The sequence below is a fragment of the Lactuca virosa genome, chromosome 3, assembly GCF_052849685.1.
Source record: "Lactuca virosa cultivar CGN04683 chromosome 3, Lactuca_virosa_CGN04683_v6, whole genome shotgun sequence".
Taxonomy (NCBI): domain Eukaryota; kingdom Viridiplantae; phylum Streptophyta; class Magnoliopsida; order Asterales; family Asteraceae; genus Lactuca; species Lactuca virosa.
The window spans coordinates 263,984,613-264,011,554 of record NC_136428.1 but is presented as its reverse complement, the minus strand read 5'-3'; positions in this window follow the sequence as shown (position 1 = coordinate 264,011,554).

The following is a 26,942-nucleotide window of genomic DNA, read 5'->3' as shown; positions in this document are numbered from 1 at the left end:
AGGCTTGACGTACTGATTCTTGAAAGATAGCGCTTTCAGCTTGAGAATCTTTAGAGAGAACATCAGAGAGAACTAATCTTCTGAATCACTTCAGCAGGTACAAAGATAGTGGCAGACTGATTGAGGACGCTTCAATGCAATCTGTCACATAATCTTCAATTTCAGCTTCACCTTGCTTCTGGGGTTGAAAGATTAAATGTCGAAAGAATAATCTTCATTTCTTGCTCCTTCGAATGAGAATTCTTCGATGATCACGGATGAAGCCTTGGCTCAGAAATCTTCGACACAAACTCCATGAGTTTCATCTTTACCTGAATTCACTATTCAAGACAAAACAAAACTAAAAGAAAAATTTAGCACACAATATTTTTGGATTTTTCATTTTTTCTGAAAAAGAAATAAAACAGAAATAATACAATTTTTGGATTTTTAATTTTCTGATTTTTGTTTGGTTTTTAAAATTTTTAATTCTCCCCCAATATTTAAATTAGAAGAAACTATGAACAAATTTAACAAAAATAAAATGATATCTAACTTTAAGAGTGATTTAGGATCAAAGTTTTTTAGACAGCCTTTATCCGTTTATTAGTACCTCTCCCTTCATGAATAGATCTGGTCAATCGCCGGTATTGTGGTCCACTTAAACACGAGAGATTGTGACAAATTAGGACATACTATAAGTGACAAGACAATGTGATCCTAAGTTCCTAGATAATATTTCTAAGGACCATTCAACTGACGACGACCAGGGATATTGTTGTCCACGTAAATTGAGCAGCGAGATCTACAGACAACCTAGTCATTGTTCAATTTTAAATGTACTAGAACATGTTTCCTGCTTCCTGACATACCCCAATAATCAGGAACTTCCAAAGTACTCCTTACTTTAGGTGAGCAGACAATTATTATGAGAGAAGTCAGATTTAGAATGCATATGCTGTACACCCAGGTCGGATCTCTTCCAATCTCGCAGAGGGTGAAACATACGACTAACCAGATTTAGAGGGATTGAGAAGTAGAATGTGCATATGTTGTGTACCAGGTCGGATGTATTTTAATGACGCAAAGGAGACAACATATGACTAACAGACAGGAAGAATTGCATAGATAGAAGATGCAGAGAAATAGAATTGCATATGTTACAGTCCAGGTCGGATGTAGTTCAATCACGCAGAGGAGGCAACATATGACTAACAGAAAGAAAGCAAGAAAATAATTTCCTACAGACCTACTTTATCGGAATTCCCCAGTCGCCTCACAATACCAGAATTAAGGACAAAATCCGTACATTGAGGAAGAGTTAAACCACGGTTCTAGATACATATTATTTTAGTCTGACCGGTGGATTATCATGTATATCTCCCTGCTCAACCTATCTGGGCGTCGTATTGTCAGGCTAAATGGATCTATCTAGGTCAAGATTTTTCAAGTCTCTAGATTCCTTAAGTTCATTAATGCCTAGTCAAGTCCATTTTAATCTTTCGTGCCTACCAGCGCATCGAACACAGAGCCTAGACAATTTAGATTCAGTCCCTTACACAGATTCAGATTGCCTGTTATCACATGATTATATCACTTCCCAAAACATCTCCTGCAAGCACATTCCATAACCAACATATTTTTGAATTTTCTGATTTTCTAATGTTTTTGAATTTTATAAATTTTCAAATTTTTGTTTTGTTTTTATTTCTCCCCCAAGATTTGTGCATAGGAGAGAAATGAAAGTAAATGCGCAAATTTAAACTATCCTAAAACAAAAATTTGTCTTTGAAGCGAATCAGAGTAAGATAAACTCAGGAGTATAGAGAAGAAAACGCAAACCGTAATTCACCGATTAAATTTGCATCCAGAAGGTCTGAGAAGAGCATGCATAATCTCATAACAGATCTGAAAATTCTTCATGTCATTAAGCACTAACCCCATTTGTGATCTCTTCCTTTCTTCCTTTCCCGTAAAAGGACACATACTCTCAAACAAAGGTCTGAATGTTGTACAGTTGAGAGATGCCTCCTATGATGTGCCTGGAACAACCACTACCAACAAACCGAAGTCTGATGATATGCCTCCATAGCTGCTCCGACACAGAGCGGGATTAGTTGGTCTTTGGAACCCATTCCATTTTGAAACTGGGTTGACCTTTTTCATCTTTGCAAGTTACTCTCTCCCATGACATATCCTGTTTATCACAAACAGAAGATGAAGAAATATTAGAGTAATTAGTTGATTTGGGAGAGTGAGCCTTTGGAACCCATTTGTAGTTGGGTTTAACCCATTTCTTTTTCGATTTGATGGGTGGCTCGGTACTTGATTTTGAACTTGATGTTGGCCGTTGAGATGACTTTGACCTAACCGGTCTTTGTTTCACTGGAGCATCTCTTGGATTGGGCTTCTTGGCCGACATTCCCTTCTTGTCCTTGGGAGTTAGATTCCTGGCCTTGTGGGTTTGATTCTTGGCCTTCTACGCGTTCCAGTCACCGTGGTCTGAACGTGACCTTGAGGGGTTTCTTTTGAAGTATCTCCCTCTTGGGGCGTTCTGTCAGCCTTGTGCATAGTACGGAACATATGCGCGATTAGGACAATTTCGGGCAATGTGACCAGGTGTTCCACAGTGAAAACAAGTCTTTTTCTTCACTGGGAAATTGTTTCTTCCTGCCCCTGGTGGCGTGTCTTTGCCTAGTCTCTTGCTTTTCCCACACGCACAGTTGCAGCATGCATTTTGTTTTGCTGGAATTGGTGGCGTGTATTTCTCAACAGCAGGTTGATCAGAAACATCTGAGTTCGAAGCAACAGATTCAGAGTTCAAGGAGATGTTGGTTTGTTCAATGTTTTTCTCCTTGTTCTCATCTTATGTTACTTTACCTGCACATGAAGTAGAAGCATTAGAATTTTCAACCTGAATACCTCCTGAAACAAAACCAGCTGGTTTTCCATATTGAAGCTGTACCTCCCTGTCAATTTCTTCCTGTGTCGTAGGGATGGATGTGTAGTTATGATTGAAAGGTGGAGGAACACTATCATACCCTAGACCCTTGTTTTTATTATCTTTGAATTTTAATTGGGTTTCAAATAAGGACTCGACTGTCTTACTTGATGCAGTATAATTTTTGAAACTAACATCTGTTTTTCCACACTTAATTTTCAAAGCGTCAAGTTCTTCGGTTACAACATCAAGTTGTCTCTTAATATAGTCATAAAGTTCACATTTTTCACTGTATTCTGTCTGAATTCTCTTAAAATCCTTTATTTTTGTTTCTAACTGGGCCTTCAGGGGTTTCTGTCCTTTTCTGAGTTGATATCCATCATATCTTAGGTCCTCAACTTCTCTTTTTAATAAATCATTATGTTCACGAAGAAGTTTAATCGTAGCTTCACATGATTGAGAACATGAAACTTCACATGATTGAGAACATGAAACTTCATTGACCGGGATGTTTGCGGAACTCATTGTTTTTCGACAATTCAAAGCGTCAAGTTCTTCAATTATATCAGCAAGACTAAGACGATTGAGATCTTTTGTCTTCTTGATGACAGCCACGTTCATATCCTACGATTTCGGAAGTAAATTCAATAGCTTTTTGTTTATATCAGATTTGGTCAAGAAGATCCCAGCTATATTCATCTCAGTAGTGAGTGTGGTAAATCACTGCAACTGAGCTTCCAGGGTTTCTCTAGGGATATAATCGAACATGTTGAAGTTTTGTCTTAACATCTCCTGACGACTCTCTTTCATGTCTTCAATTCCCTTGTATACCTCAAAAACCATTAAAAGCACAACTAGAAGCCAAAATAAAACTCAAAAGTCAAACCCTTTGACTACAAACCTCAAAAGTCAAGCTTAAAAGTCAAATTTAAAAAGTCAAACTCAAAAGTCAAACTTGAAAAGTCAAACTTAAAAGTCAAACCGAAAAGCTAAATTTGAAAATTTAAAAGTTAAGTGAGAAAGTCAAAGTTTAAAGTCAAAGGTCAAACTTGGAAGTCAAAGACAAAATTTTAAGTAAAAAGTCAAAATTAAAAGCCAAAAATTAAAAATTAAAATTTTTGGTTGAAATTGGAATTTAAAATGAAAAGAAATTGAATTTTGGGCTAAAATTGTCAATTTGCGAAACTGGGAACCGGAGGTATTGTGTTTAAGTTAAAAAGGGAAGGAATGTAACATCCACCAATCTAGATCAACTGGTAAGGCGGAAAGCTGATGAACCAAAGGTTGCGGGTTCGATCCCCGGCAACCCCAAATCCGTTTCAATTTTTGAAGTGCGAAGGCGAGGAGACTGCTGCGATGCGAGGGCGCTGCTGCAATGCGAGATGCAAAGACCGACGACGCGATGCGAGGACCTGGTGCGAGGCGCGAGACTGAGGCTCCTGAACGAGGCGAGGTGTGAAGCGCTGATGCGAAGCTGCTGTGCGAGGCGAAGTCCTGCTGCGAGGATGCTCATCACCGAGCCGTCCTTCAAGCCGTTCACCGAGCCTCTACCGAATTCCGAGCCGAGGCCGCAAACTCCGGCGACCGTAAACCGCCGACCGTAAACTCCGGCGACCGTAAACCGCCGACCGTAAACTCCGGCGACCGTAAACACGTTTACGGCTGTAAACTCCGGCGACCGTAAACACGTTTACGGCCGTAAACTCCAGAAAACCCTAGCCGCCGCCGACGCCGACCGTAAACCCTTCGAAGACCGTAAACTCTTCGCAAATTACGTAAAAAACAATGTTTTTCACCTCTTTTTGCTCCAAAACTCGATCAAAAACTCGTTTTTATCAAAAACACGAAGAACAAACCCCCCCTAATTTTCAGAGATCTACCGAAAAACGCAAGAATCTTTCAAAAATAAGATCAAATATGCTCCAGATCTGACAAAAATGACTGATACAATCCAAGCTCTGATACCAATTGTAAGTCCCTAATCTGCTTGTTTATCAATCAGATCCGTTTGATGGTGCGGAATCCCAATCAAACGGATGATGTCAGATCAAATAGAAGAGAAGGAGAAGAAGAAGATGATGAATCTTGTATGTATTGATATGAATGAAGATCCGGATACAAGATTCACACACACTTACACACAGTCTCTTTTCTCTCTCTTTCTCTCTCTAGAACACTATGTGTTCTTCCTTCACATGCACTCCTCACCCTATATATATATGGACCTCAGGCCAAGCCCAAAATATAAAATAACCCAATGCTCGGTCCAAGCTACAATTAATCCTATACTATTTTTGGCCCAAATAATAAAAACAATAAATGCTTAGAAAAGCAAAGTATAAACCATATTTTTGACCCAACACATGTTATTTTAGTTATGAGTTTGATTCTTGGACTTCTAGATACAAGAATTTGACAAGTTTTCAGTTTTCTTGTTATAGCATCCTAAAATACTCCCATAGTATTTTTAGTCTTTATGTTTGGTTCTAGAATTCTTCTGGTACTTAGGTATGTTTTAGACCAGTTGCAACACTACAATCACTCCCCAAAAATGTGTTGGTCATATCTAGGATGAATATAGTTGATCAGGCTATATTGATCCCAGATTTGATTACGTCACTGTCTAGGTTTGACTGCAATGTCCAACATCCAAATACTTTTGTTTTGTTCTTCTTGTGATACTCATTCTAATATATATACTCTGCATGTACTTATACTTTTATAAAATATTGTTATATTTTTAAAGTATAACTCTTGGTCAGAGTGTTTTTATCCCAATGGGTTTATAGTTGTATATCTTTTATGACTGATATACTGAGTTCACTATAAACACTGCTCTGACACCAATCTGTCGCACCCCCAAACCAGAACGGCGGAAACCTTCGGGGGCGGAGGACTTCATGTAAGTATCACAACACATGCAATATAGTAATCAAAGTACAAACAACCATTGCATTAATAAGTATAAGTTTTACATAAGTGTTCAAATATTACATATTCAAACACTAAAGTAGGTACAGTCAAATGGGTGTATCTGTAATTACTTAGTTTATACTGATTATATATAACCCAATACCGAATGGACAGTCAAATGGGTGTATTTGCCCTAAGCCCACAACCAAACAAGGAACATGAAGTAAGGCGGAAGTCACACATTTCACTATCAATCGGACATTACTTATGTATAACTCTGATGTAATAACTAAGGAATTATAGAGTTAACCACTAAAGGTCTTTTATGTTATACTAGTTTACAAAGATTGAGTGACTAAGTTTCAATTGATAAGTGGTTTAATCCCATTAACCGTTTCCTTTGTATAAGTGGTTTAATCCCATAAACCGTTTCATTTGTAAAAGTGTTCTTAGTTATATCTGTTCTATAGTAAAAACCTTAGTATTAATCCTGGAGAGTATTGTATTATCCATAATACTGCCTTGTGGTTTTAAGTGTTCAAAACCAGAAGTACAATACTTGATTTCATGAAACGTAGCTTTTACCATAAGTAAAAAAAAACTACTGAAGGTATATCTGGTCGGGATGTAAGTAACTTTTCTTACTGTTATAAGAGAAGTATATTACTTTGTAATTTACTCGTTGTTTTATCCATGTGAGTTCTATCAACCATACTAATATGACGGAAATGCCTGCTGCGACGTTTTTCAGGCGTTAGAATGAATATGATATTTGACACCCTAGGCCTGCTGGCCAAACTGTAGCGAACAGTAGAGGTGCGGGATTGTGAGTCCCGTATAGATCTATACACAAATTCACGCTCTCCCTACAAGAGATTCTGGCTAATAGTTCAGGACTTAAAAGGTCGTACTTAGATAAGTACACCGTGAAGGGTCTCACAAATTTATTGTTTCAACGATATTTACGATGTATTATTATTACCCTGTGAATGCTAACTCTGGTACTTTGTTTCGTACCCTCGGTTAATACGAACCCGGTATGATGTATTATTACCTCGTGTTTGCTAACTCTGGTACTCTGTATAGTACCATTGCTAATGCAAACCCGGTATTATGTATTATTACCGCGTGTTTGCTAACTCTGGTACTTTGTATAATACCATTGCTAATGCAAACCCGGTAGGATGTATTATTACCTCGTGTTTGCTAACTCAGGTACTCTGTATAGTACCTTTGCTAATGCAAACCTGGCAGAATGTATTATTACCTCGTGTTTGCTAACTCGGGTACTCTGTATAGTACCTTTGTTAATGCAAACCCGGCATTACCTCATGTTTGCTAACTCTGGTACTCTGTATAGTACCTTTGTTAATGCAAACCTGGTATGATGTATCTTTACTTCTTTAATATGTTGTTCGTGTATTAAAGGTATTATACATATCTTGGTATAGTTGAATGTATTTTGGTAATTTCCTTTGAAAGTATACAGTCGTGAATCATACTTGTATATTTAGTTTTGAATCATAAATTATACCTACTATAATTTATATGTTCTATCTGATTAGCATGGTTTCTCATGGATGAACACCTTTGCTCAGCCTGATACAAAGGTGATGATACCAAAAGGAGTAACCTTTTGTACTCATATATGTATAATATATATATATATATATATATATATATATATATATATATATATATATATATATATATATATATATATATATATATATAATTAGGAAGGAAACGACCTTCGGACAAATAATACAACCTTAATTCCACATCCAAACAAGGAAAAGGAAATAAGATAATTCGTTAGTCCTAAGCCCTTCAAATCTTATTTATATATTTATATATATAAACATGATTTTGGCATTTATACTTTGAAATAGATTATAAAACATTTTTCAAAGAAGTTAACAGAGTTTACATGACTTTTAAGATTTAACAGAGCTTTAAGTTATTTTGGAAGTATTTGATAATTCTTAAAAGCATACGGAAAATTTTTGTGTGATTATTATCACATACAATTATTAACACAATTTAATATTGTGTTAAACTTGTATTCCCCCCCTAAAAAGCATATAAAACCATTTAAAAAGGTATATTATAGGGGTATGAACTCACTTTAATAAGCGGTGATTCGGGCAGCGTTTCGTTTCCCAGAAGGAGTTTATTTGACGAGAAACCGACTCAAATCGGGCAGAGTTTCGACAGGAGAGAGGATGACTTCTCGAGAATTCCTAGGCTCCGGGGCTTGCTTCGGTCTTTAGACACGATACCGGGGACTTAAGAGGTAGTGAGAAAGTTTACGGGGTTAAAATGTGAAAAAGGGGAAATTTTGGGGTGAAGAATGCCCTAAATTCGAGAGGGCTCGCATGCCTTATATAGGCCGCAGCCTCGGATCCGGAGCAAGGAGAATGAGGCACGTGTCTCGGACAGGTGGCGAAGTGGTGGTTCGGCTCGGACAGGTGGCTTCGGTTCGGACGGATGGCTCGCAACTGGCAGCTTCGGATTGGACCAGGCTTCGGTCCAGTAGGAGGAGGGCACGAGGGTCTAAGGAGCATCCGAGGAGGGTGTGCGGTGTGTCTCCTGCGAGGGTGTCCGAAGCGTAGTGGACCGCAGAGTTGGTCCACTCACAAGGCGACACGCGAAGCTCGGTCCAACCAGAAGATGACACGTGGAGGCCTCGCATGCGAGGGATGACGAGTCCGAGGATGACTCAGCGAAATTTCTCGGTTTTCAACATTTTCTTGATTTTTGTGCCAAAAACTTGCGAAAATCATAACTATCGTATACGAGCTCCGTTTTTGGCGTTCTTTATATGCACGCGTAGGTAAAATAATACTCTACGACTTTCGTTTAGACTTTGTTGGTTGATTTTGAATTTATTTTTAATATTATTATTTTTAACAGATCGGGACAGGAAATCCGTTAAAAATTCATAATTTCTTCATCCGACATCCGTTTTCGTTTGTCTTTTTACCGTTGTGCTAGTTTTGACGAGACCTTCGATTCTCGTTTAAGTTGCGTCGGCTAAATATCGATCGATTTATATTTCGAATTTTTAGCTGTCTACTACTAAACCGAAACTTCGATAAATCATAACTTCCTCACACGAAGTCAGATTTTTACGTTCTTTTTTATGAACGTTCTCGTTTTCACATATTCTACAACTTTCATTTAGATTGTTAAGGCTAAAAAGCCTTTTATCGAAAATTCGCTTTTTACACTGAACAGTGTTTTTCCGGTTTTATCGCGGATTTTTGTTTGGTCATAACTTCTTCGTTAGAACTCGGATTTCAGTGTTCTTTATCTTTTTGGAAACCTTGTTACAAACTCTACCACTTGGTTCATCCCAATTATGATTATTGATCAATTTATTTTTGATCAAAATTTGACTGGTGTCACAAGGGGTAATCTAGGAGGGTTACCTAGATGAGAAATGAAGGAGCCTACTGAGGGAGTAGTTAGTTACATGCGAGAGGTAGGGTAGCTTGAGTTCGGTGATACCTTTTGAGTGTGAGTAGAGCAAATAAAGTTGTAATCTAGAGTAGTTTACATGCTGGTGGAGATTATTCGATGCCCGAATGCTGCTTGCTTCGTGCTTTGTGGAACTCCTGATGATGGGAGTCAGCTACCAAGTGAATATGTCACACCCCAAAACCGGAACGGCGGAATCGTTCGGGGGTGGAGGACATCATGTTCAGTATCACAACAATGAATAGTAGTAAACAAGCAACAACATCATCCATTGCATTAATAATATAATTTTAATACAAGTGTGTTCTGTCAAGTGTAATAGACACCAAAAGGTAAATCAAAATAAAAGATGAGTCTTGAACGAGCTCCATCTTCTCAAAAGCTGGCACCGGTACCTGTCTACTGGTGACCTGAGAATACAAATTATTTTGAAAGAGTTAATCAGCTTTAAAGCTGGTGAGATCATAAGTATTTTAGTGTATGTGTTTGTATGAAAGTGTTTGTAAGTACTTGATGTAATAGTTTGTAAATGTTTGTAAATCCTAGAAAACCCTATGTTTCCTACTAAAAGTAGCCTTCTACCAAGGCATCAAGTATTTGTATGTGTGTCCCTTGTAAGAGTATATATTTACCCAAATCTGACTATCATTAACCAAAAATATAGTTTTTACATTACTGATCGTTGTGTGAAGATCACAAAGTGAATGCAATGGGAAAATAAAATAGTACGTAGTATTGTATTAAGTAACTACTGATGTACTAACTACCTTAAACCAATTGTTATTTAAAGTACCATGTGATCGGCCTGTACCATACTACCGACTTAGAACACGACGATGTAAGACGTCGGAAGAAATGACGTTTGGCACCCGTAGACTTGCAAGTCCCACTGTAGCGAGCAGCAAGGTGTAGGATAGTCAATCCAGTATAGATCTATACACAAACTCAACGCTCTCCATTTAAGGAGATTCTGGATACAAAACGAGCCATGACAGGTGATGTCATGCCCCGTTATGTGGCTCACATAACTATATTAGTGCACTTGTGAATGTATTGTATGTACTAGCTGTATTGTATGTTCTCTCTCTGTCTAGTATGTATGTATGTTCTCTCTGTATGGTATTGTATGTACTAGCTGTATTGTATGTTCTCTCTCTGTCTATATACATATACATAATATATAACTAGGATTCAAACGACTTTCGGACAAACAACCGATACCCTCAGTCCACAACCAAACGAGGAACAGGAGGTAAGGTGAGCTATTAGTCCTAATTCCTTTCAATCCTACTTATATAAATATATCTATATAGATACACATTTAACATAATATAAGTTTAAAAGAGTTTAATAAAAGTATTTGACATGTAAAAGAGTTTGTTAAACAGTTTAAAGAAGTTTGTTTGATAACACAGTTTGAAAAGTAAGAAATCCACTTGTTTGGTAGTTATTAATCACATGTGATTGATATAATAACTATAATAGTTAAACTTGTATCCCCTCATAAAAGCATTTAAAATCATTTAAAAGGTTGATTAAGGGGTATGAACTCACCTGTAGTGAGTGGTTTTGATGAACGGATGGTATAGGATGCTAAGTGTCAAGTGAAGACTTGAACACACACAAGGATCCTAGTTAACATATAATAACACATATATGTATCCAATTAGTCATCAAACAACTAATTAACCAAGTTAAGACATCCTAGGACATGAAAAGCACTTGATTTAAGTGCTATAAGTACTAAGGATTGCATCTAAGGGTTGTAGGGCTTGGCTTTTGAGTTTAGGGTCCAAGGGTAAACTCTTTATGAGATTACGGTTTGGGACCAACTACCTTGGACTTTACGGTCGTAAACCCATGAGTTTATGGCCATAAACTCATGGTAACTCCACCATTTCAAGTTTTAAGGTCTTCGAAGTCATAAAGAAGCATCCTAACTTCAAGTCTAAGCCTTAGGAAGTGATTGGGGCAACATTTCACCCCATTGTAGAGTTTACGGCCCATGGACCATTTCTCCATGAGTTTACGGCCGTAAAATCTAATGGTCCTTGATGTTTTCGATGTTTAAGGTCCTATACACTTCAAGCATGTGATCTAGACTAGTATCCAAGGCTTGGTAAGGGACTAGGGCTCACAATGGCCCTTTCATTAGGGTTTACAGTTCAAGGACATGCCTTGACCGTAAACACCTTTGATCTTGAGTTTCTTTGTGTTTTCTAGTTGAATAAGCAGTGTAACAAGCCTTATAACACACTAGGGTAAGAGTACTTACAATAGATAAGCTTGTAAGGGTGTTAAAAGTCCAAGAACACTGGTGTGTGTTCTTGGTGTTCTTGGTGGAATGAAGAACACTTGAAGATCTACACAAATGGAATAATTTCATGGATTAAATCTTGTAAGATCACTAGATTAAGGAAGATATCAACTAATTAAAGCAAGAAACACTTACAAAGTTGAAGATCAAGAAGGAAAATCGGATGATACTTGAGAGGATTTCGAGTTCTAGTCTTGAAAATGGTAAAAAAGTGAGTAAAATGATTAAGTGTCATATTTATACTCCTTAGAGTTTACGACCGTAAACACCATGTTTGGGCCGTAAACTCCAAACTCTTGGCGTTTTGAGACCTTATTGAAGAACAATAAATCCTAGAGTATCCTCTCTCCAGTTATCTCTTGAAGTATTAACTTTAAAACACTCAAACTGACTCCAAAATGCTTGAAAGTTAGCAGAAACAATTATGACTTCTATTGAAGTGAATGGTTGTACAGAATAGAAATTTCGGGTTGTCACATCATCCCCCCGTTAAAAGGAATTTCGACCCGAAATTAGAGTTTAAGCAAATAAGTAGTTACAAATAACTAAGTAAATGATGGGTTTTGAGCATTCTAACACTCCTATGGTGTACATGCAACCCTAGAAACCTTGGATCTATGTTTGACTAAGATACATGCAAATAATTATTTTTCCAAGGTTCTTATCCTAACTAACATGGCATGGGGTACTTGAATCAAATAAAACTAGTAGAATTTCTTACCTTGTAATAGTAGTTGATTGCTTGGAGTTTGAGAGCCTAGCACCAATAATGTGGATGCCTCAAATGGAAGTCACAAATCACCACAAACTTGGAAACTTGAGAGAATAGTCACTAACTTCTTGAAATCGGCCCTCTTAGTTTACACACATCAACTAGTCTTATTTGAAGAACCAAAGCCTCCTTTATATAGTGTGATGGATTAGGGTTACATCCATGTAAACCGTAATACCCATGTCTTTTCATTTCCATGAGATCCATGGGTTAAAGCTCCATGGAGTATCCATGGACTTTCCATGCAAGCCTAGCCCATTCCAAATAAGCATTAGCCCACACTATATAAATACAAGAGCCCATATTTAATTAGTCATACTTTTGATCTCTAAATTAATTATAGATCAACACTAATTAAATAATATGATTTTATATTAATATATTAGAACTTATACTATTCTCAAAAGATTATCCGTAAATTGTTCGGGTGAAGTGCAACCCAAATGGACCATGTCGGGTCGGTTCAAGTACATACCAAATATAGTTATGGACTTAGACACTATCTCCAACAGTCTCCCACTTGGATAAGTCTAATAACTATAGTTGCAAGTATGACTTCAGGAACCGATCAGCAATTGTAGCTCTTAAAACTCTGTTGAACTATGAAGCGCCATTTTAGATAAGTGATCATATAATCCTCTGTTCTAGATATCAGCCGGACAAATACATGGAACATGGTCTTGCTTATTGTCCAGCATTTGTTTCCCGATTTCTGATTTGTTTGACATAGAACTTAACTGAACACATCAATTTAGTTCTGACCGGGCCCAGTACATAGGTCAAAACAAAATCATCGAGGGGCCCAGATATCGCTTCTAATTCTAGAAGGAACAGAAAAACTTTGACTCATATGTTTGCTCTACTACTTGTTGAATTACACACAAAAGCACGGTTTATAACATCGAGTTACCAATGCGTTTTCGTGCAATCAATGCATAACCAACTCATACGCAACAAATCATATCTCTAGGTTTGAAGACTTATATGATATTACCGTCTCACGATCACTCGAGATAAATTCCATGAAGTGATACAAGTGAGCGTGGGTTGAATCCAATACTCAGAACTTATGAGCACTCATGAGTGTTGTAGCCCCGCTTTGTCTAACATCTTAGACCTCTACAAGCCAACCCATGACAGTCTTGATTCATATCTACTTCCAACATATGACCGACTATGGAGAGTTTGAATAATATGATATAAACCATAACATAATTATTCTGGAAGTCAAAACATGCAAAAAGAAATAATAGTAAACGATTGACAAGAGATAGCAACACTTTACTCATAAATAATAGCTTTTATTTATCATCAAATGTCAATTACATTTTACAAATTTCAAGATTATCTAACTACTAAAACTAATATCATCCTTCAGCCCTATGCTCCGAGCATGCTGGAGATGCTTAGCCCGAGTCAGTCCCTTCGTGAGGGGATCTGCTGGGTTCTCATCTGATGATACCCTCTTTGCCACGAGGATTCCTTCTTCTATTCGATGTCTGATGAAGTGATATTTTCTGTCAATGTGTCTGGATCTCCCATGATCTCTTGGTTCCTTGGCTAAGGCAACCGCACTATTGCTGTCACAGAAAATCTCCATTGGCTCCTTTATAGTTGGTACAACTCCAAGGTCTCCGATGAAGTTCTTTAGCCATATAGCCTCCTTTGCTGCCTCGCTTGCTGCTATATACTCTGATTCACAAGTGGAATCAGCCACTCTCTCCTGCTTGGAACTTTTCCAAGTAATTGCCCCTCCGTTTAGAGTAAAGACCCAGCCCGACTTAGAGCGGAAATTATCCATGTCAGTCTGAAAGCTAGCATCACTGTACCCTACAACTCTCAAGTCCTCACTGCCACCGAGGGTAAGGACCTAGTCCTTAGTCCTCCGTAGGTACTTGAGGATATTCTTTACCGCAGTCCAGTGTGCCTTGCCAGGGTTCCCCTGATACCTGCTAACCATGCTCAAAGCAAAGGCTACATCAGGTCGAGTACACGTCATAGCATACATGATCGATCCTACAGCTGAAGCATAAGGTATTCGACTCATTTCTGCTATCTCAGCCTCAGTACTAGGGCTTTGTGTCTTACTCAATCTGGCGTTACTCTGGATGGGTAACTCTCCTTTCTTGGAGTTATGCATGTTGAACCTTTTCAACACTTTGTCCACATAGGTGTTTTGACTAAGTCCAATTAGTCTTTTACTTTTGTTTCTCTAAATCCTTATCCCTAGGATATAGGCAGCTTCTCCAAGGTCCTTCATAGCAAAACACTTCCCAAGCCAGGACTTTACTTCCTGCAGGGTTGGGATGTCATTTCCTATGAGTAGTATGTCATCCACATACAGTACCAAAAAGCTGACTATACTCCCACTAGCCTTGATATAGACACAAGATTCATCTTCACTCCTTGAAAAGCCAAATTCTTTGACTTTCTCATCAAAGCAAAGATTCCATCTGCGAGGTGCCTGTTTTAATCCATAAATGGATTTCTCGAGCTTACACACTCTATTGGGGTACTCTGTACTGACAAAACCCTCTGGCTGAACCATGTAAACATCTTCAGCCAACTTTCCATTAAGGAAAGCGGTTTTGACATCCATTTGCCATATTTCATAATCATGAAATGCAACAATGGCTAACAGAACCCTAATAGACTTAATCTTGGCCACTGGTGAAAAGGTCTCATCATAATCAACTCCCGGAGTTTGAGAATAACCCTTTGCAACCAGTCGTGCCTTATAAGTGTGTACATTACCATCCATGTCGGTCTTCTTCTTGAAGATCCATTTGCACCCAACTATGTTACGATCAGGTACATTGTCAACCAAGTTCCAAACTTGATTGTCATACACGGACTGTATCTCGCTATCCATAGACTCTTTCCATTTAGCAGCCTCTGGGCCTGCCATGGCTTCCGTGTAGCTGTTAGGCTTATCCAGATTTACCAGTGTGTTATCACTGATAAGTGTCTCACCTTCTGCAGTAATATGAAAACCATAATAATGCTTAGGTGCATTCCTAACTGTGGTGGAACGCCTCAGAGGTATAGATTCTTCAGTCGGCTCAACAGGAGTTTTCTCCTCAGGTTGAGGGCTAGGGTTTGAGGTTCCTTCACCACTTGACTCTTGAATTTCCTCAAGGTCAATTTGCCTCCCACTGTCTCCTTGGCTCATGAATTCTCTCTCTCGAAAGAATTCTCTTCTTGCTACAAAGACCACATTATCACTGGGTCTGTAGAAGATGTAACCAAAGGATTTATGTGGGTAGCCGATGAAAATACACCTTTCGCTTCAAGGTTCGAGCTTATCGTGAGTCTCGCGTCTCACGAACGCCTCGCAACCCCAAATCTTGATGTGGTCTAGATTGGGAACTTTTCCAGTCCACACCTTGTGAGGTGTTTTGGCAACCTTCTTTGTAGGGACTAGATTAAGGATATGGGCGGTAGTCTCTAAGGCATACCCCCAAAATGAGATTGGTAGCGAAGCTCGACTCATCATGGAACGAACCATGTCCAACAAGGTCTGATTGCTCCTCTCAGCTACACCATTCAACTGTGGTGTCCTAGGAGGTGTCAATTGTGAGACAATCCCACATTCCTTAAGCTAGTCAAGGAACTCAGTACTAAGATACTCACCACCACGATCGGATCAAAGCATCTTAATGTTCCTGCCCAACTGATTCTCCATTTCTTGCTTAAACTCTTTGAATTTCTCAAAGGTTTCTGACTTATGCTTGATTAGGTAGACATATCCATATCTACTAAAATCATCAGTAAAAGTCACATAGAACCGATTAGTATCTCTTGTGGCAGTTCTGAAGGGTCCACACACATCCGTGTGTATGAGGTCCAACAAACCTGCACCCCTAGCACAAGTGCCAGTAAAAGGTGACTTTGTCATTTTACCAAGCAAACAAGATTCACAACTATCATTTGACTTTAGGTCAAATGACTCCAAGACTCCATCCTTTTGGAGTTGGCCTATGCGTTTCTTGCTTACATGTCCAAGACGACAATGCCATAAGGATGCTTTATCTAAGCTAGTGGAAGAGTTAATACACAATACATTATTTCCTAGATTATCTACAATAGATACAGTTTCATACACGCCATCACAAGGTAATGCTTTAAAATAAAGAACATTATTAAAGAAAGCATCAATACTACCATTATTATTATCAATATAAAAGGTAAAACCTTGTTTATACAATGCATGAAAGGAAATAACATTTCTTGCCATTTCTGGCGAATAATAACATTTATTCAAATCTAATGTAAACCCACTATTTAGCACTAAGGAATAAACTTCTATCTTGGTGACAGGTGAAGCTTTCCTGTTTCCCATGATCAAGTTTATCTTTCCCTACTCCACATTCTCACTTCTTTTTAGTCCCTGCAAATCACAACATATGTGAATACCACAACCTGTAATAAGGACCCAAGACTTAGAATGAGGTGAGTTATTAGAGTTATTAGACAATATAGTGTATATACCTGCATGGTTGGGTTTTACTTTCCCATCCTTCAAATCTTGCTAGTACTTTGGGCAGTTTCGCTTCCAGTGCGACTTTTCATGGCAATAGAAGCATTCAGCCTCATTAGGGTTAGCAGAAGGAGTGACAAAACCTTTCTTGGTTTTGCTTGAAGAGGAGCCTTCGAGGGTCTTACCCTTGGTACCCTTAGAAGGGTTCTTTCTCTTCTTCCCTTTGCCATGCCCGATTGCCAAGACATTGGCCGCAGTTGGAGTAGGAGTAGGAGTAGTAGCAACCGACTTACCCTTTAGACCACTTTCGGCGGTCTTCAAGAGTCCTTGAAGTTTGCTGAGGGTGACTTCTTCCTTGTTCATGTGATATGTCATGCGGAATTGATCATAACACGATGGCAAGGAGTGCAAAATGATGTCTATTGCTAACTCCTCAGGGAAGTTCACATTCAGCTTCAGTAAACGGTCCACATACCTTTGCATTTTCTGCATGTGGCCCGTGATGGGTTCACCATCCTTCATTCGGGTTGTTATCATGGAGGAGATTATTTCATATCGCTCTTTACGAGCACTTTGATGGTAGCGGTCCATCAAGTCCTGGTGCATCTCAAAAGGATAATAGTCCTCATAGGACTTTTGGAGCTCGGCTGTCATGGTGGCCATCATGATGCATGCCACTTTTGCAGCATCTCTTTCATGTACCTCATATTCAGCAAGCTCTTCAGGAGTAGCAGTTGGCTCGGGTACCTTCAGCTCCTTGTCGAGAACATATTCTTTGTTGTCATACCGAGTGACCATCCTGATGTTTCTGATCCAATCTGTAAAGTTGGACCCATCAAAGATGACTCTCCCACAAAGATTCATGAGAGAGAAGGAGCTAGTAGGGTTTGAGCCAGAAGCATTGTTATTGGAAGACATCTGAAAAGAAGAGGGAATAGATTAGATTAGATATAGAGATAGTCCTTAACAAAACACCCAAATGTAATATTAAGGCTAGGACCCAACACAATATTTTATAACTTAGAAGAGGGATGTCGTAATCTAAGCTATAAGATATCTGAAGGTAGGTGAATGACGATTCACCAATTTCCACCATGAAAAACGAAATATTTAATTAGGTTTTAATTGGTTTAGAAACTCCTAGATTCTTTGAGATTCATTGAACTTTCTTCAATGGCATGTTTCAATCTCGAGTGTGCCCTTCAAGTTTTGTGACTGGGATGCCGAGGATCACAAAACAAGGTGTGAAGTAACCATGCAAATTACTTGGTACCCTTAATGTATTACCCCTCAATCGATGTGCCGGTTAACCACACACGCTCCATCGATACTATGATAAACATTAAGTCACCCTTTACCTACCTTGTTAAGTTCAAGTTAGTGTGCCGGTTAACCACGCACGCTCCACTAACGACTTAAACAAAGTGTAAAGTGTAATTTCATGGATTAGCACCTTATTCACATTTTCCTAAAATAACTAAGATTGGGAATTCAATAAAGTTTAGTTACTTTAGTATTATTATTATACTTTTAATGAGAATTTATAAGTCCTTGTCCTACCCATTCGGCTAACGACCCTCTACCGATCAAGGAAGTGGTGCGTGAGAGTGGACACCCATTAAGTTGTCATTTTATAGGCAACAACCATATACCCCCCTTATAGACCGGCTTCGTGAATAAGGCGTACTAGCGGTAAGACGACTTGATCTTATACATATATAAATATTATTAAACTTATAATATTATAAAGTATAAGGGTTGAATTTTAACTTTTAAAATTCTAGGGGTTGGAACTAATGTTTTTAATATGACTTTACATGTTCCAAAACTTTAGGGCAAGTTTTGTCAACTTTCAAAACTTTTCATTTCTCATAACTTATGAGTTAATGGTTATTAAAAATGAAGACTCTTCATTTTTTTGTAACCTATGTGTTCTTTTAATGGTTATTTATAAATGTGACTTTTGGTTATCCATAACTTAAGAACTAGTTATGGACTCCATTAAAACACATAAAGATCAAGAATTAATCTAATCAATTATTAGCACATAATTTCTATGATCTTCTAAACTCATATGTTTATGAATGTTTATCAAAAATTTCAAGAATCGTAAGTACATATACAAAACTTGAAATTTTGATACGAGCTTTTGAACAAAACTTCGATTTTCAAGTTTTTTTTTTTTTTTTTTTTTTTTTTTGCATCAAGTATCAAATAAACAAACCAGGCTCTGATACTACTGATGGGTTTTGAGCATTCTAACACTCCTATGGTGTACATGCAACCCTAGAAACCTTGGATCTATGTTTAACTAATATGCATGCAAATAATTATTTTTCCAAGGTTCTTATCTTAACTAGCATGGCATGGGGTACTTGAATCAAATAAAACTAGTAGAATTACTTACCTTGTAGTAGTAGTTGATTGCTTGGAGTTTGAGAGCCTAGCACCAATAATGTGGATGCCTCAAATGGAAGTCACAAATCACCACAAACTTGGAAACTTGAGAGAATAGTCACAAACTTCTTGAAATCGGCCCTCTTAGTTTACACACATCAACTAGTCTTATTTCAAGAACCAAAGCCTCCTTTATATAGTGTGGTGGATTAGGTATACATCCATGTAAACCCTAATACCCATGTCTTTTCATTTCCATGAGATCCATGGGTTAAAGCTCCATGGAGTATCCATGGACTTTCCATGCAAGCCTAGCCCATTCCAAATAAGCATTACCCCACACTATATAAATACAAGAGCCCATATTTAATTAGTCATACTTTTGATCTCTAAATTAATTCTAAATTAATTATAGATCAACACTAATTAAATAATATGATTTTATATTAATATATTAGAACTTATAATATATTAATAAATCACAACTTATACTATTCTCAAAAGATTATTCGTAAATTGTTCGGGTGAAGTGCAACCCAAATGGACCATGCCGAGTCGGATCAAGTACATACCAAATATAGTTATGGACTTAGACACTATCTCCAACAGTAAAAAGACGAGGATATTTCAGTTTCATCTGATCCTCTCGCTCCCAAGTGAATTCAGGTCCTCGCTTGGCGTTCCAGCGAACCTTCACTATTGGGATACGGCTTTGTTTCGTTTGCTTGACCTCCCGGTCCATGATCTGTACAGGTTCTTCCACGAAGTTGAGGCTCTCGTTGATCTCGATTTCGTCGAGTGGGATTACAAGAGTCTCGTCGGACAGACACTTTTTCAAGTTCGAGATGTGGAAAGTAGAATGTACGTTACTGAGTTCGCGGGGTAAGTAAAGTTTGTAAGCTACAGGGCCGATTCTAGCGAGAATCTCGAAAGGCTCTATGTATCTTGGATTTAGCTTTCCACGCTTTCCAAAGCGTATTAAGCCCTTCCAGGGTGAGACCTTCAATAGAATACGGTCGCCCACCTGGAATTCCAACGGTTTCCTTCGTTTATCTGCGTAGCTTTTCTGTCGGTCTCTAGAGGCTTTCAATCGTTCACGAATTCGACTGTTGTTGTAGGAAAATTCCACAAGGGGTAAATGAATATCCCATGCTTTCCCAAAGTCGATCACACAGGCTCGCAACATATCTTCCAAGGTTTGGATAGTCCTCTCACTTTGTCCGTCGGTTTGTGGATGGTAGGCTGTAATCATGTCCAGCCTAGTTCCTAGGGAACTTTGTAACGACTGCCAGAACCTCGAAGTGAATCTACTATCTCTGTTCGAGATAATGGATATGGGAACACCGTGCATTCGTACAATCTCCCTTATGTAAGTTCTTGTAAGCTTCTCCATCTTGTCTGTTTCTTTGATAGGCAGGAAGTGTGTGGACTTGGTCAATCTGTCGACGATGACCCATATGGTATCAAGTCCACCCGTTGTCTTGGGCAACTTGGTTATGAAGTCCATAGTGATCCGCTCCCACTTCCATTCCGGTATCTCCAGTTGTTGTAGTAGACCGGAGGATTCCTGGTATTCGACCTTCACCTTGGCGTAAGTAAGACATTTACTCACGAACGTAGCAATCTCTGCTTTCATGTTAGGCCACCAGTATAGCTTTTTGAGATCAAGATACATCTTATCTGAACCTGGGTGGACGAAATAACGAGTGTTGTGCGCCTCGGTCATGACCAAGTCTCTGAAACCACCGTGTCTCGGTGTCCAGATCCGATCCATGAGATATAAGGCTCCGCCACCCTTGACTTTCAAGTTCTTATCCATCCCTCTCAGGGATTCACTCGCCACATTTTCAGGTTTCAAAGCATCGAGCTGAGCCTCCTTAATTTGTGTGGACAAGTGTGAATGGATAGTCATAGTCAATGATTTGACTCTTCGATAAGAGTATTCTTTCCGACTTAGGGCGTCAGCTACTACGTTGGCTTTACCCGGATGATAACGAATTTCGCATTCGTAGTCACAGAGTAGCTCGACCCACTGTCGTTGTCTTATGTTGAGCTCCTTCTGGTCGAATATATGTTGTAGGCTTTTGTGGTCTGTAAAGATAGTGCTTTTTGTACCGTACAGGTAGTGTCTCCAGATCTTCACAGCAAACACAACTGCTCCTAACTCAAGATCGTGGGTAGTGTAGTTGACCTCGTGTGTCTTTAGCTGTCTCGAGGCATAGGCGATGACATTACCTCGTTGCATCAGAACACAGCCGAGCCCTTGATTTGACGCATCGTAATAGACAACGAAGTCTTCTATCCCTTCGGGGAGGGATAGTATTGGCGCGGTGCATAAGGCTCGCTTGAGCGTTTGGAACACTCTCTCCTGCTTCTCTTCCCAGTCAAAGGCCACGCCCTTCTGGGTCAAAGTCGTGAGAGGTTTTTCAATTCGTGAGAGGTAGTCAGCGAGGCCTAGAAATTGACGAATTTTTGTAGGCGTCTTCGGTGCGGACCAGCTCTCAATGGCTTTGACTTTGGATGGGTCCAAGTGTATACCTTCTTCGCTAACCACATGCCCTAAGAATTCGACTCTTCGGATCCAAAATTCGCATTTCGAGAACTTCGCATAGAGCTTCACCGAACGTAGTGTTTCCAAGACTTGTTGAAGATGTTGACTTTGCTCCTCCTTACTACGAGAGTAGATAAGTATGTCATCGATGAAGACGATGACGAACTGATCCAAGTAAGGATGACACACCCTATTCATTAAATCCATGAATACTGGGGGCGCGTTGGTTAATCCGAACGGCATCACTACGAATGCGTAGTGCCCATAACGAGTTCGGAAGGCTGTCTTCGGAACATCCTCCCCTAGCACTCGTAGTTGGTGATACCTGGATCTTAAGTCGATTTTTGAAAAGAAGTTCGCCCCTTGAAGTTGGTCAAATAAATCGTCTATACGAGGCAGAGGATAACGATTCTTGACGGTCAGTTTGTTGAGCTCCCTGTAATTGATGCACATACGAAACGATCCATCTTTCTTCTTGACCAACAAGACTGGAGCTCCCCAGGGTGAAAAGCTTGGTCTTATAAAGCCCTTGCAGAGCAGTTCGTTAAGTTGACCGGACAGTTCTTGCATCTCTGTAGGTGCTAGACGATAGGGCGATTTGGCTACTGGGGTAGCCCCTGGAACTAAGTCGATTCGGAACTCGACTTGTCGTTGTGGAGGTAATCCTGGGAGTTCTTCTGGAAAGATGTCGGGAAAGTCGCGTACTACTGGAATGTTCTGAATGTCTTTCGTTTCTTGGCTCACATCGACCACATGAGCAAGGAATGCACGACATTCCTTTCGCAAGAATTTCTGGGCTTGAATGCTCGAGATGATACGAAGGTTCGTGCCGGGTTTGTCGCCATAAACTACTAGAGTTTCGCCAGACGACAGATTAAGGCGAACTGCCTTTTCGTAACACATGATGTCGGCACGATGTAGACTCAACCAATCTATGCCGATAATGACGTCGAAACTTTTAATTGAGACCGGCATGAGGTCGATCGAAAGTGAATGGCTATCTAGTGTTAGGGTACATCCTATGAATATACTGTTAGTGCTCTCCGTCTTTCCATTAGCCATTTCTACAGTGAACGGTTCTTTAAGTGCTCGTGATTTTTGCTTAAGTAAATGAGCAAATTTTTGGTTCACGAAACTCCTCTCCACTCCACTATCAAACAGTATGCATGCATAAGAGTTATCGAGGTGAAACGTACCCGTGACCACGGTGGGGTCGGCAACCGCTTCCTCGTGGCCTATGGCCAGAACTCTTCCCACTCTATCGGCATTCCCTGCCTTTGGGCAGTCCCTCTTGTAGTGGCCCACCTCGCCACAACCGTAGCAAGCTTGGCCCACTCCTACACCGGGGACTTGGTTGATTGGCCTCTCCGGAGCTTTGGAGAAATGGGCGGTGTGCCCCTTCCTGTTGCACTTTTAACAATGCATTTCTCGGCAGGCTCCTGTGTGGTGGAAGTTGCATTTGTTGCACTTAGGCAAACTTCCAGAGTACTACTTTACTGGAGCAGCAGCGACAGGTGCTATCGCAGCATGAACTGCCACGACCTGCTGCTTTTTGGCAGCCTTGTTCTTCTTCTTGTCATCCCAGAACTTCCTCTTGGAATCAGCGGTTTTGGAAGGTTCTGAGATGGCCAGGGTTGTTGTTGCGGCCGGGGTACGAACCCCATGGTCTATAAGCCGTTGTGCCAATGGCTTGGCACTATCGAATGTAGTGGGGTTTGAAGCCAAAACATTTCCCTAGAATGGAGGCACCAGCCCCCATATGTATCTCTCTATCTTCTTTCCCTCTGTATGAACCATGTTGTGACAGAGGGCCACCAGTTTGCAGAACCTGGCGGTGTAGGAGACTATGTCGGAGCCTTTCATGGTTAGACTCCACAGTTCCTGCTCCAGCTTTTGGATTTCGCCCCTCGGCCAGTATTCTTCAATCATTAGCTCTTTCAGAGCTTCCCAGCCCATAGCATTTGCCACTATAAGCGATAGTGACTTGACATGGCTATTCCACCATGTCAGGGCCTTTGTCTCGAAGGTGCATGCAGCAAATTTGACTTTGCTTCCCTCCGGGCATGAGCAGATCTCGAAGATCGACTCTGTCTTTTCGAACCATTGCGAGAGGGTAATGACTCCGCCAGTCCCTTTAAAGGACAGTGGCTTGCAGCTGGTGAAGTCCTTGTAGGAGCACTCTCTCAAGCGCACAGGGATTTCACCATGAGTAGATTGAACAGGGGTTCCTCCTCCAGTAGAACCAGAAGAATGATATTAACCCATGGCTCTAGCCACAGCCGCAGCTACAACAGCATTCAGAGTTGCCGTATCGATTTGAGGAGCAGGTGGTGTTGCAGTTGATGGAGGATCGCGTCTCGTTGATCGGCGTGGAGGCATCTTTTAACTATAAGTTTACAAAGATGAAGATATCGATAAGAATTTAATAGGGAGAATTTGATGAGAATGCCTCATGGACTAACTCTCCATAGTCCAACAGCACAATTGAATAGCACGATTGAATGTAGATCTAGTACTAACAGATAATAGCATTTGGATAATAATTTCCATGAGATTAGATATCTGTCAATAATACTGGTATTACAGATGTAGCAAGTTCGGGAAAAAATGACCTAGAAGTAGGTCATACATCAAACCAATATGGGAAAATTTTGACAGAACTACGACCTAATCAAGACCTAACAGGTCCAGGTTTGAACAAAGATAGGAAATTAGACTAGAGTTTTTACATAAACTAAGTTATATCCAAAAGAGAAGTCGAGGAGACTCTAGCGGCGACAAGAACTATTAGAGTGAGTTCTTGATTCAGGCAAACGACGCTCTATGTCTCGCATGCGCCTTTCATACATTGACTGCCTAGCCCGAAGTTCCCTAACTTCATCTTGGGATGTAGTTAGCTGTTGCTGCAGATTCCCATTGGTTATCCTAGCCCTTTCCATAGCTACCTCGAGTTGGCGAATACGGACCGTGTTAACGCCAGAGTTGGCGTCAATCTCAAACACTCGGTCGATAGTTGCTCGACCTTGCTCGGTGTTCCGAGAAATCCTACGGACCATGATGGGCAGGACACGATCAGATGAACCTCCTTCGGTGAGGTTGTAAAAACTTCTGTCCCCATTGTAGGGAATGGGTTGACCCTGTTCCTGACTCCATCTGTTCAAGTTTGTGGCCCACAGAGGTGTGGGTCCTTGAAATGCTGGACGAGGGTTTGGGTTTGGGTCTTGAGCAACTGGGGGTAAGTTTTTGACGTCCAGCTCTGAGTCAGAACCATCAGAAAAACCTTCAGCTAGGTGATCATCGAAAGGAATTGGGTGATCATCCTCTGGCTCTTCTCCAAGCCATCCAACATTGCCATGGTTGGGATAGTACAGGTCTCCGGGAAGATGGAATCCAACCATTATATCTACGCGAGAAAAGGGATAAAGAAATAATTAATAGACGAACTATCTAGATATTTATAAGATGATCTTTATTAGTAACTTCAATACTTTCTTAATGCATACCAGTTATATGAAAGCAAAACAAAATAGACCTTCGAATAAGTGATCCTAACTCCAAATCCACAACCAAACAAGGAACATGAAGAAAAGCAAAGATCACAGATTCTAAGTCTATGACATCCTACTCACATATAACCTGAGAGTATCCACTTAGCAATTATTGACCTACTAATAAAAACCTTTAATTCTCATATAAGAAATTTTAGTAACACAAAATACCCCTATAGTATTTTAAGTTTATGTTCTATTCTAATGTTTTCATTGTAGTAGTGTTGGTAAGTTTTTAGACTTGTTGCAACCTGACAACCACACTTAGGCACATGCTAGTCAATCCTCGGATAATATAGTTGATCAGGCTATATCTTCCCAGATTTGACTATATATCTCTAAGTCTACTTGTGCTGCCCAACAATCGTAATACTTTTGTTCTGTCCTAGTGACACTGATTTTAGTATGAATGCAGGCATGTATACTTAGTTAAATTTTTTATTATTTAAAAGTATAAACTCTTTATCAGAGTATTTTTATCCAGTTGTGTTTATAGTTCGTATATCTTTTATGGGTTGATATACTCGATTCACTATAAACAATGCTCTGATACCAATCTGTCACACCCCAAAACGGAACGGCGGAATCGTTCGGGGGTGGAGGACGTCATGTTCAGTATCACAATAATGAATAGTAGTAAACAAGCAACAACATCATCCATTGCATCAATAATATAATTTTAATACAAGTGTGTTATGTCAAGTGTAATAGACACCAAAAGGTAAATCAAAATAAAAGATGAGTCTTGAACGAGCTCCATCTTCTCAAAAGCTGGCATCGGTACCTGTCTACTGGTGACCTGAGAATACAACTTATTTTGAAAGATTTGATCAGCTTTAAAGCTGGTGAGATCATAAGTATTTTTGTGTCTGTGTTTGTATGAAAGTGTTTGTAAGTACTTGATGTAATAGTATGTAAATGTTTGTAAATCCTAGAAAACCCTATGTTTCCTACTAAAAGTAGCCTTCTACCAAGGCATCAAGTGTTTGTATGTGTGTCCCTTGTAAGAGTATGTATTTTCCCAAATCTGACTATCATTAACCAAAAATATAGTTTTTACATTACTGATCATTGTGTGAAGATCACAAAGTGAATGCAATGGGAAAATAAAATAGTATTGTAGTATTGTATTAAGTAACTACTGCTGTACTAACTACCTTAAACCAATTGTTATTTAAAGTACCATGTGATCGGCATGTACCATACTACCGACTTAGAACACGACGATGTAAGACGTCGGAAGAAATAACGTTTGGCACCCGTAGACTTGCAAGTCCCATTGTAGCGAGCAACAAGGTGTAGGATAGTCAATCCAGTATAGATCTATACACAAACTCAACGCTCTCCATTTAAGGAAATTCTGGATACAAAACGAGCCATGACAGGTGATGCAATGCCCCGTTACGTGGCTCACATAACTGTATTAGTGGACTTGTGAATGTATTGTATGTACTAGATGTATTGTATGTTCTCTCTCTGTCTAGTATGTATGTATGTTCTCTCTGTATGGTATTGTATGTACTAGCTGTATTGTATGTTCTCTCTCTATCTAGTATGTATG